General features: G+C 40.3%; 1 pseudogene; it reads left to right on the top strand.

Annotated features, from left to right (window-relative positions):
- Positions 1-7,934: 7,934 nt before the first annotated feature.
- Positions 7,935-9,620, top strand: LOC116877555 (annotated as a pseudogene).
- The last annotated feature ends 780 nt before the right edge of the window (positions 9,621-10,400 follow it).

The following is a 10,400-nucleotide window of genomic DNA, read 5'->3' as shown; positions in this document are numbered from 1 at the left end:
TCAGAATACAACTTTTACATATAAACGTAACCCGGGAAATACTGCATTTCAATTTTTTTCCTCATTATAAAACAATTGAATACAGAAGTGAGTAGGGGTTTGTACTTCAGAATTCCTCAAGCAAACATATGCCCATATATCGTAACATTTACAAGTCTTAAATGATAGCAAAACATGAAAAGAGAGATTAAAAATCTTAAAAATTTACTTAGCAGTTTTATTCAAAACATTTTATTCAGAACTGCAAAAGGATTACTCCTTGAGGTATAGGAATTCCCATGTTATTATTAATAATTGGCAACCATTATCACCATCTTACTTAATTATCTTTTCCTTTAAATCAACTTAATTTTATTTTCCTCTCATTTTGTCTTTTTTCTTAATTAATATCCAAATACCTACTGGGATACAAATAACCCCAAAATACTCTGCTTATGAAACTCCCAAATTATTAAATGTAATTTTAATTATGATTAACTAGCATGGGTAAAATATGCATTTCAATGGGAATATAATAATCCAATTACATTTTAAAAACTATTTGACTCAGGTATTTACTTGTCACGGTGCATTTATTTCTAAAGCCTACTTACCTAACACCAAAATATTGCTAAGTCATTCAAGCAATTTTCTATGAATATGACAGAAGAAAGAAACTCCAAGTACTAGGTCTTTAATCTGCTGCTCATCCTCTATTTCCGGGTGAGTTTTAATCATTTGCAAGTAATATAATTGTGTATTTATTGTAAGTGCATACAAAGAACTACGATCAATATTAAATTCGAAGGTGAGGGGAAAAAAATCACCTTCTGGAAATTTTCAAAGAAACTAAGAACTATTTCCATAACTATTAGATTCCCTAAGTTTGATGCAGATAGAAAATAGGCTGATGGGGAAGAAAGATCTATTGATAAGAACCCTTTGATAAGAGCTCTTCCAATCTGTGAGCTTCACAAAGAATAGAGTCTGCCGCCTCTTTACCTCAAATTCAGAGGGATGGTTGAAATGATTTCCCTGTAACTCTGCAGAGGAAGACAGAGAGAACCTGTCCTTGACTCAGGCTGGCAAAAGCTCAAGTGGGCTGTAGCAGCCTGAGAGAGATGGCTGCATTAGGACAGGCCTGCATTTCTGGCATTCATCAGGACAAGCCTTAGGCCAGTATTTCCTCTAAACCCGATTCAGCTGCACAAGAAACAGTGTGTGTATAAAGCAGGAGTTCTCATCACCCCCTCCTCAGGTTTGATTAATTTGCAGAGTGACTCATAAAACTCAGAGAAACATTTTACTTGGTAGATTATCAATTTTTTTAACAATTTTTATTTTATTTGACAGAGAGAGAGATCACAAGTAGACAGAGAGGCAGGCAGAGAGAGGAGGAAGCAGGTTCCCCGCTGAGCAGAGAGCCCAATGCAGGGCTCGATCCCAGGACCTTGAGATCATGACCTAAGCCAAAGGCAGAGGCTTAACCCACTAAGCCACCCAGGTGCCCCAGATTACCAATTTATTGTAAAAGAATAAAATTTAGGAGCAGCCAGATGGAAGAGATGTGTAGGACAAGGTATGTGAAAAGGGGCATAGAGCTTCCTTGCTCTCTGGGAGCACTTTCCCCCTGGATCTCTGTGTGTTTACCAACCAAGCGATCTAAACCCCATTGTTTGCGTTTTTTATGGAGGCTTTGTTACATAGACACGATTAATTAATCATTGACATTAACTGCATCAAACTCCAGCCCCTCTACCCTCCTGGGTAGGACTGCAATTTCCAACACTCTAATGACATGGTTAGGACCCTCTCAACCTTAGCGTTCCCTCTTAGTATTAACATAACTCATTAACACAAACTCAGATGTAGTTGAAAGAGGTTTTGAATACTGAGACAACTTTATTGCTCTTATCACTTAGGAAATTCCAATGGTTTTAGGAGCTCTGTACCAGAAATGGGTACCAGAAATGGGAACAAAGACCACATATGTATTTCTTACTTTAAATCACATTATCACAGCGCGTGTCTATTAAAGGATGGAGAAATTCCAGCAGAAAGGAATTGGGATGACGCCAATTTCTAAAGACTGGGATAAACTGCATCTGTCTAGGTCAAAGAAATTGTAGACAAAGGAGCCTAAAGAGAACCTTTCAATGTCTGGAAGAAGTTAATACAGTCAGCTTTAAGTATCTGTCATACCCAGAGAGTGAGATCGAGCTTCCTGTGGAAAATCTTTTCCTGCTCCTTTCCTATTCTTTTACCATTTCTTTTCCATATGCCCTTGGCAGAAACTGGCTAATAAAATTAGAGAACAGGGGCACCTGGGTGGCTCAGTTGGTTAACTGTCTGCCTTTGGCTCAGCAACCATCACCTCCCCCCAACCTCCGTAACTTCACTTTGTCTCAAATAAATAAATACGGTCTTAAAAAAAAAAAAAAAAAAAGATTAGAGAACAAGAGAAGAAAAATGAGAAGCAACCTAAGGAGACAGAGACAACAGTGGAGCCTTAGCCTTTATTCCAAGTAAGGCTTGAGCTACTTGAGAGGAAGTTTGCCATTAAAATGGGTTCTGAGCTTGCACTAATAATTGGTACCCCAAATTCCAATTTCTTAACTGAGATTATGTTTGTAATTATTAGGAAAGACATTGTTTGGGTATTCAAGGAAGTGGACACCAAGATTATACATATATTTGGACAAATTTCTATAAAGAAGTAGGCCTGGAGCCAGAGAAGGCTGGGAGAGGCTTCAGACTTGAAAGCAAGGCCTGTCTTCCTAAAAGGGGCTGGGGTGAAGTGTCTCAGAACATCTCTAAGAAAATTTTTTCCAGGCCGATGGAAAAATCTTTGAGTCAAAGTCACCCATTAGGGGAGTCCTATATCTTGCACAAGGATAAGATACCTGTTGTGTGAAGTCATTGGCTATGAGCAGCCGATGGATTTCAGCGGTGGATTCAAAAGGACTACAGCTGGCAACCACTAGAAAATTAAGCTGCTGGCCACAGTAACAGATCTGAACGACACATTTTTATAACCATGAAGGTCATACACTTGCTTGAATTTTCACATGGACAACAGGAAGTGACTCACACCGAACAGATGTTAAAGGAATGGTGGGAGATAAAATGATAAGGTATTTTTATTCTACCAGGAGACATATGTAATGTAAATACCTGTAGCCTAGACAGCCCAAAGTCTCCCACCATCCTGTGGTTACTATTTTATTTAACAGAAAAATAAAATGACTCAAGACCCATTCCACATAATAGCTATGTGGTATTGGTTCTAATGCATTATCTACTCCCTCCACTCCTGCCCCCAGTAAAGCAGTAAAGGTCAATTTCCTTGGTTAATTCGGTGAAAATGATTTGCTGCATATGTGTTCCTGCGTTATTACATCCTATATGCTGCTATTTGGCTTCCATTCTTATTTCCTGTAGCTCCTAGAACATGATGATACACAATAGTTTTCCAGAGCAATTTCTTTTTCAAAAGTTTGAAAGAATGTCTCTGGGAGTTGCTGCTTAATTAGTCAATACAACAGCAGAAACTTCTACTATTTCTAAATTGGTAGATTTGTTTGGAAAACATAGTCACGGCTAGATAACCAACCTACTTGTTTGCCACAGTCCATCTATGACGTGGTGAAGGAAAATGCAATAATTCTTCCTTACCCTGTGCCCTACCGTAAAATTAGATCTAGACCACAGGTTATAGAGATCAAAGCAGAAGGAAACTTTATTCTACCCCTAGGAGTTCCTCTCCTTGGTTTCCCTTCTTCACTGACCTTCCCATTTTCTTTCTTCATGCCTTTTAATTAAGAGTCAGAATGATCCTTTGAACTACGAAAATCTAAAAGGCTTTTTAATTCCAACTCATTTGTTTCCGGACATGAGATAGATGGCGTCATTCATCCACTCATGGTAATGAATGCCATTTTCTCTAGTTTGAATTAATCTGCTGGGCCAAAAGCCTGGTGCCCGTGGGTGGTAGAGCGTGAGGTTTCCCAGGAAGGCAAACAGGGCACAGTTGGAGCCTGCAGGGTGTGCTGTGGGCAGCAGCGTAGAGCAAGTAACCTGGAACAGGGGTGCCCTGGGCCTGGAAGGCAGCTAAGAAAAGGGCAAAATCAGGCCCAAGTCCCTACGGCCTCAAGTCTTCCCAGAAAAAGCTCGGGGATACTAGGAGTTCTGCAGGATGGGCAGAGTCCTGAGACGAGAACCGTCTGTTTGCCCTGTGGTGCTGAGGCCGCTCCTTCCAGGTTGCTTTGTGACGAGTCTGGCTCAAGCCACCTGTCAGGCAACACCAATCCTCCTGTCGCCGACCCCCACCCCTCCACACAATATCCCACCATCAGACTCACAGTGCAGCGCTCATCGCCCGAGAGGTCCTGCAAGGAAGCTTGCGTCCCAAACCGCAGCGCCTGATGTGGGAAGACGAGATGAACTGCGCATGCGTAGGGTGCAAAGCCGTAAGCCACCTGGAGCCCAGAGCTGGGGCCGCTGGGAGAGGTTGGGGGCTTCCGGGCGCAGAACCCTGCCTGGGGCCCCAAGTTGAGGTCTGCCAAGGTCCAAGCAGCAGCAACGCTAGTGCCGTCCCAACTGCACGTCCTCGGGGACATCTGCTCCAGCAGCTGTGAAGTGTCTAGAATTTGTCCCAGGAGACCATAATTGCCTGTTTCTGGGACCTTTTCCTTGAAGAGCAGCTGTAGGGCATTACTCTCCATTTTTGGCTCAGCCCGCGGCAACCTACCATGGGGGAGCTGACTCCTTCACCTTTTGTTTGTTTCTTTTTTGGTGTTTTTTGGCTTTTACAGCTTTAGTCACTTCAAAACCTTAGGGACACAATTCTGGTTTGGGGGGTACTTCAACCTCCAGAGTGGCTCTGATCTTACCTCCCCAGGCAGGACAAACCAGATCCCCTTCAACCCAGCAGGGGATGCAAACTGGAGGTCAAGGTCGAGGGGGCTTTGGTCACCAAATGCTCACTCCAGAAGGAAAAATTTGGGCCACTATAATGAAGGATTAAAGTCTGGAGCTCCCCAGCTTTCTTTTACCCTGCAAGAGCACCAGGAAGGTGTCAGAGGCTTTTTGAGGGAGGAGGGAGAAAGCACCCACCTCTCCTGGCTGCAGAGAGCAGGGACAGAGACCAAGAGGAGCTCATCTGTCACCTATGATTCTGCCAGCTCCTTTGAGGTGGCTGGGCTGGGGCAAGAGATGGGAGACAGCTCTCTGGCCCTGGTCTCAGGCCAAGATGGGAATAGGGCTACTTCAGAAAGATGGGAAGTTGGAGTGTTTTTGTTTTAAGGTTTATTTTCTTTCACTTCTTAAATAAACATGTGTGTGTGTGTGTGTGTGTGTGTGTGTGTGTGTGTGTGTTTATTATATATATATATATATATATGTTTTTTATAGAGTTGGGGAAGGGTAGACCGGTAGGTAGCCTGGCTTCCCAGTACCACTCGCTATCAGAGTTCTGACTCAGGAGGAAGTTGAAAGCCAAATTCTCTAACCCCTCACCGCAACCCCCCCCCCCCGCCCCACTCCCGAGAAGTAGGCCTGGATCACCAGGTTTTCTGAGAAGCCCAGGGCCTTCAACCACCTTATAACTTCCTTCTACTGTGGCTTCACCTAAATGTAGTTGATCTGTAGGGCCTCCTTGCCTATGGATCTATCTCACCTTCCACATCTGAGATGTCTGCCAGTTCCCCAGGGATCTCATTTAGCTACTGGATGAACTGTTCCTGTTGTTGGCCAATTTGCTGCAAAAGCTGAGGGTTCTTCTGGCCCACAGTTGAATGAAGAGATGGGCATGGATTTTTTTTTTTTTTTTTTTAAGAATTTATTTGAGGGCGCCTGGGTGGTTCAGTGGGTTAAGCCGCTGCCTTCGGCTCAGGTCATGATCTCAGGGTCCTGGGATCAAGTCCCGCATCGGGCTCTCTGCTCAGCAGGGAGCCTGCTTCCCTCTCTCTCTCTGCCTGCCTCTCTGTCTGCTTGTGATCTCTCTGTGTCAAATAAATGAATAGAATCTTTGAAAAAAAAAAAAGAATTTATTTGAAACAGAGAGTGAGTGAGAGAGAGAGAGCAAGGACAAGCAGGGAAGGAGTAAAGGGAGAGGGAGAAGCAGACTCCCTACTGAGCAGGGAGATGGGCATGGATTTTATCTCACTACCGACATTCCACCCCAAAAATCAACTTCATAGGGTAAAAAGGTATGAATGAGCAATGAGCATTTCTTTTTTCTTTTTTAAGATTTTATTTATTTATTTGACAGACAGATCACAAGTAGGCAGAGAGGCAGGCAGAGAGAGAGGAAGGGAAGCAGGCTCTTTGCTGAGCAGAGAGCCGGATACCGGGCTTGATTCCAGGACCTGAGATCATGACCTGAGCCTAAGGCAGAGGCTTTTATCCACTGAATCACCCAGGCGCCCCAGCAATGAGCATTTCTCAGGCAAGTGTTTTTTTGTTTGTTTACTCACTTAAATTGGCAGTATAGGATAATCTTTAATGGGTAATATTTTATTCATACAATGTAACATATATTCTGATCAATCTTTCATGTGTAAGGCATGGATCTAAGCATGGGGGAGGTAACAAACAAAAACAAAAATACCCCTGTCTTCCTTTTAGGATTACATATGATTTGAGAAAAAGAAACAAAATCTAAATTATGGGAGAAGTATTTTGATGTTTCTTAAAATACACATACATATAATTTATACATACACATACAAATATTCACATTTATTAACAGATTTATAAAATATTGACACTTTGAACTTTAGGAAACAGGCTTTAATGTCACTGATTAGATAAGTATTAGAAAAATATACAACATTTACCCAACAATTATTTAGGAAACTAAGTTTTACTATAACAAAAGGTAAATAAAGCCATTTTAAACCTTTTTTTTTTTTTTTTTTAAACATTGCATGTCTTTCTGCCTTAGGAAAAGCTTGTTAAAACAAAATTAATTCTTGGGGCGCCTGGGTGGCTCAGTGGGTTGAAGCTTCTGCCTTCGGCCCAGGTCATGATCCCAGGGTCCTAGGATCAAGCCCCACATCGGGCTGTCTGCTCCACAGGGAGCCTGCTTCCTCTTCTCTCTCTCTCTCTGCCTGCCTCTCTGCCTACTTGTGATCTCTGTCTGTCAAATAAAGAAATAAAATCTTTAAAAAAATTAATTCTTAATAACTATATTGTTTGAAATAAAATACAGAGGGCTTCTTAAGGTTGTTGAACAAGGACACTGCTCATACACTAAAAAGCAGTAGACTGAAGTAAGTTCAGAGGATCTCTTGATTAAGTGAATTTAATGAATATTATTATTTTTTTTAAGATTTTATTTATTTATTTGACAGAGATCACAAGTAGGCAGAGAGGCAGGCAGAGAGAGACGGAGAAGCAGGCTCCCTGCCAAGCAGAAAGCCCGAGGTGGGGCTTGATCCCAGGACTCTGGGATCATGACCCGAGCCGAAGGCAGAAGCTTTAACCCACTGAGCCACCCAGGTGCCCCATGAATATTATTTAAGTGAGTTTATATCTTAAGCTTTGTGTGCACAGAGGCTTTTTGATCCACTTTTTAATGGTTTCAATTCAGTTCTCAGAAAACTGACAGTAGGAAAAAAACTGACATCTTGATAGATCAGGGATAATGCCTAACATATAACTTATATATTTTATTTGTAGGCTTCATCAGCTCTTAAATTGCAACTATAAATATTGATTCTATTTTACTCATTAGAAAACTGTTCAAATGTATCTACTCTAAGGGCATGAAATAATGTTTATAATATAAATATGAGATGAATTTTACTCATCTGGGCCTTCTCTTTACGTATGTTTAAATTTAAATGAGGATATCTCAGGATTAAATGAATAACAAGGTAAAAAATAAAGTTTTCCTTTTCTCTCCACAAAGGGGTTGAGTGGCTGCCTGCACACTATGGACATTTTATTATATGTATAACAAACTATTACCCATAGACCTTTGCCAGATAAGGCCAGTGTCCAAGGCACGAGTTCTTCATCTCACTGGGGCATATACTAAGGATATAAAATTTGGTGCAGATTTCCAACTCCTGATGCTTCAGAGTGTATACCTTTTACTCCATGTTACGCCATACTATGGGCCAAAGGGAAAAGAAACCATTATTGCACAGAGCTGTGGAAGTCCTAAAGTAACAAAAGATGGTGTGACTGTTGCAAAATCCATTGACTTAAAGGATAAATATAAAAACATTGCTAAAAAAAGTTGCTAAACTTGTTCAAGATGTTGCCAATAACATAAATGAAGACGCTGAGGATGGTACCCCTACTGCTATTGTACTGACACGCTCTATTGCCAAAGGTGGCTTTGGGAGGATTAGCAAAGATGCTAATCCAGTGGAAATCAGAAGAGGTGTGATATTATCTCTTGATGTTGTAATTGCTGAACTTAAGAAGCAGTCTAAACTTGCGACAACCCCTACAGAAACTGCTCAGGTTTCAATGATTTCTGCGAGTGGAGACAAAAGAATTGGCAAGATCATTTCTGATGCAACGAAGGAGGCTAGAACAAAGGGTGTTAAGAGAGCAAAGGATGGACAAATACTACATGAGGAATTAGAAATTATTGAAGGCATGAAGTTTGATTGAGGTTATATTTCTCCATACTTTAATAAATCAGGTCAGAAATGTGAATTCCAAGATGCCTATGTTCAATTGAATGCAAAGAAAATTTCTAGCATCCAGAATATTGTATCTGTTTCTGAAATTGCCCAGGCTCACCATAAGCCTTTGGTCATAATTGCTGAAGATGTTGATTGAGAAGGTCTAAGTACGTTAATTTTGATTACACTAAAATTTGGTCTTCAGGTTATAGTGGTCAAAGCTCTTGGTTTTGGTAAGAATAGAACCAGATTAAAGACATGGCTATTGCTACTGGTAGTACCATGTTTGGAGAGAGATAGACTCTAAATCTTGAAAATGTTCAACCTCATGACTGAGGAAAAGTTGGAGAATTCATTGTACCAAGGATGATGCCATGCTCTTGAAAGGAAATGTGGGAAGGCTCAAACTGAAAACTATATTCAATAAATCATCAAGCACTTAGATATCACAACCATTAAAAATGAAAAGGAAAAATAAATGATCATCTGGCAAAAATCTGAGATGCAGTAGGTATGCCCAGTTTGGTGGGATAAATGGTGTTGAAATGATGAAAAGAAATTCAGGGATGTCCCCAATGATATGAGCTGCTGTTGAAGAAGGCATAGTTCTTGGAGGGGTTTGTGCTCTAAGCCAGTCTATTCCAGCCTTGGACTTAATAACTCCAGCTAATGAAGATCAAAAATCAATATAGAAATGATTAAAAGAACACTTGAAATCCCTGCAGTGGTCATTGCTAAGAATGCAGGCATCAAAGGATCACTGATAATTGAGAAAGTTATGTAAAGTTCCTCAGAAATTAGTTATGACCCTATGTTTGGAGATACGTGAATATGATGGAAAAAGGAATCATGGGTCCAGCTGTGGTTGAAAGAACTGTTTTATTAGATGCTGCTGGAGTAGCCACTCTGTTAAGTAGAGTAGAAATTGTAGTCACAGAAATTCTCAAAAAAGAGGAGGACCCTGGAATAGGTGGAATGGCAGGTGCCATGTTCTGATTTCTAGAATTGGGCTTTACCGTTATTAATGAACTATGAGAAGAAGCTCAGGGCAGTACTCCTCACCAATAACTTCAGAGAAGTCAGTTGAAGGAAATGACTGAAGAAAAGGCTGGCTGATGTGTAAGAAAATCACTATAATCACAAGTTACTGGTTTCAGTCGACAGTAAATAATGGTTTGCTGCTGTCATTGGCCATGCTGGAAAATCATTTATCTTGCATTTTTTAATAAAAAAGACATTTGTACATTCCTGATAACAGGGTACAAGAGCCATGTTCCAATGTACTGCTTTCAACTTAAATCACTGAGGCATTTTTACTACGTTTAACTATTCTGTTAAAATCAGGATTTTAATACTTGCCATCACTAAATGAGAAGTTAAGAAATGGCTTTCCTGAGGAGAATAACAATAATTATGTACAAAGTAGAGAAATATTCAATTAAGTGGCAACACTTTGGTAATAAAACTTTGTTTCCAGTTTAAAAGAAATTAAGTTTGATTTATGAAGAAAATCATATTCAATTTTTGGCATAACCATAAATATTTCCACAATAAATATAATTTAAGAGTAAATGGAAAAGTATTTCTGTTGTTTAAAACTGTGGATAACATGGAAATGCAATATATTTTGGTAGGTTAAAACACTGGGAAATTATTTCTGTGTATGGTTACTGGTTCTAGCAGCTAATATGCCACTCAGATTAAGTACTAATATAAAATATGAAAACCTTTTCCTCATAGAGAGAAATTTTCATGCAGAAATAGAAAAGCCGGGGC

This window comes from Lontra canadensis, unplaced genomic scaffold (genome assembly GCF_010015895.1).
Source record: "Lontra canadensis isolate GAN:19392208 unplaced genomic scaffold, GSC_riverotter_1.0 scaffold53, whole genome shotgun sequence".
Lineage (NCBI taxonomy): Eukaryota > Metazoa > Chordata > Mammalia > Carnivora > Mustelidae > Lontra > Lontra canadensis.
This window is presented reverse-complemented; position numbering and strand designations above follow the sequence as displayed.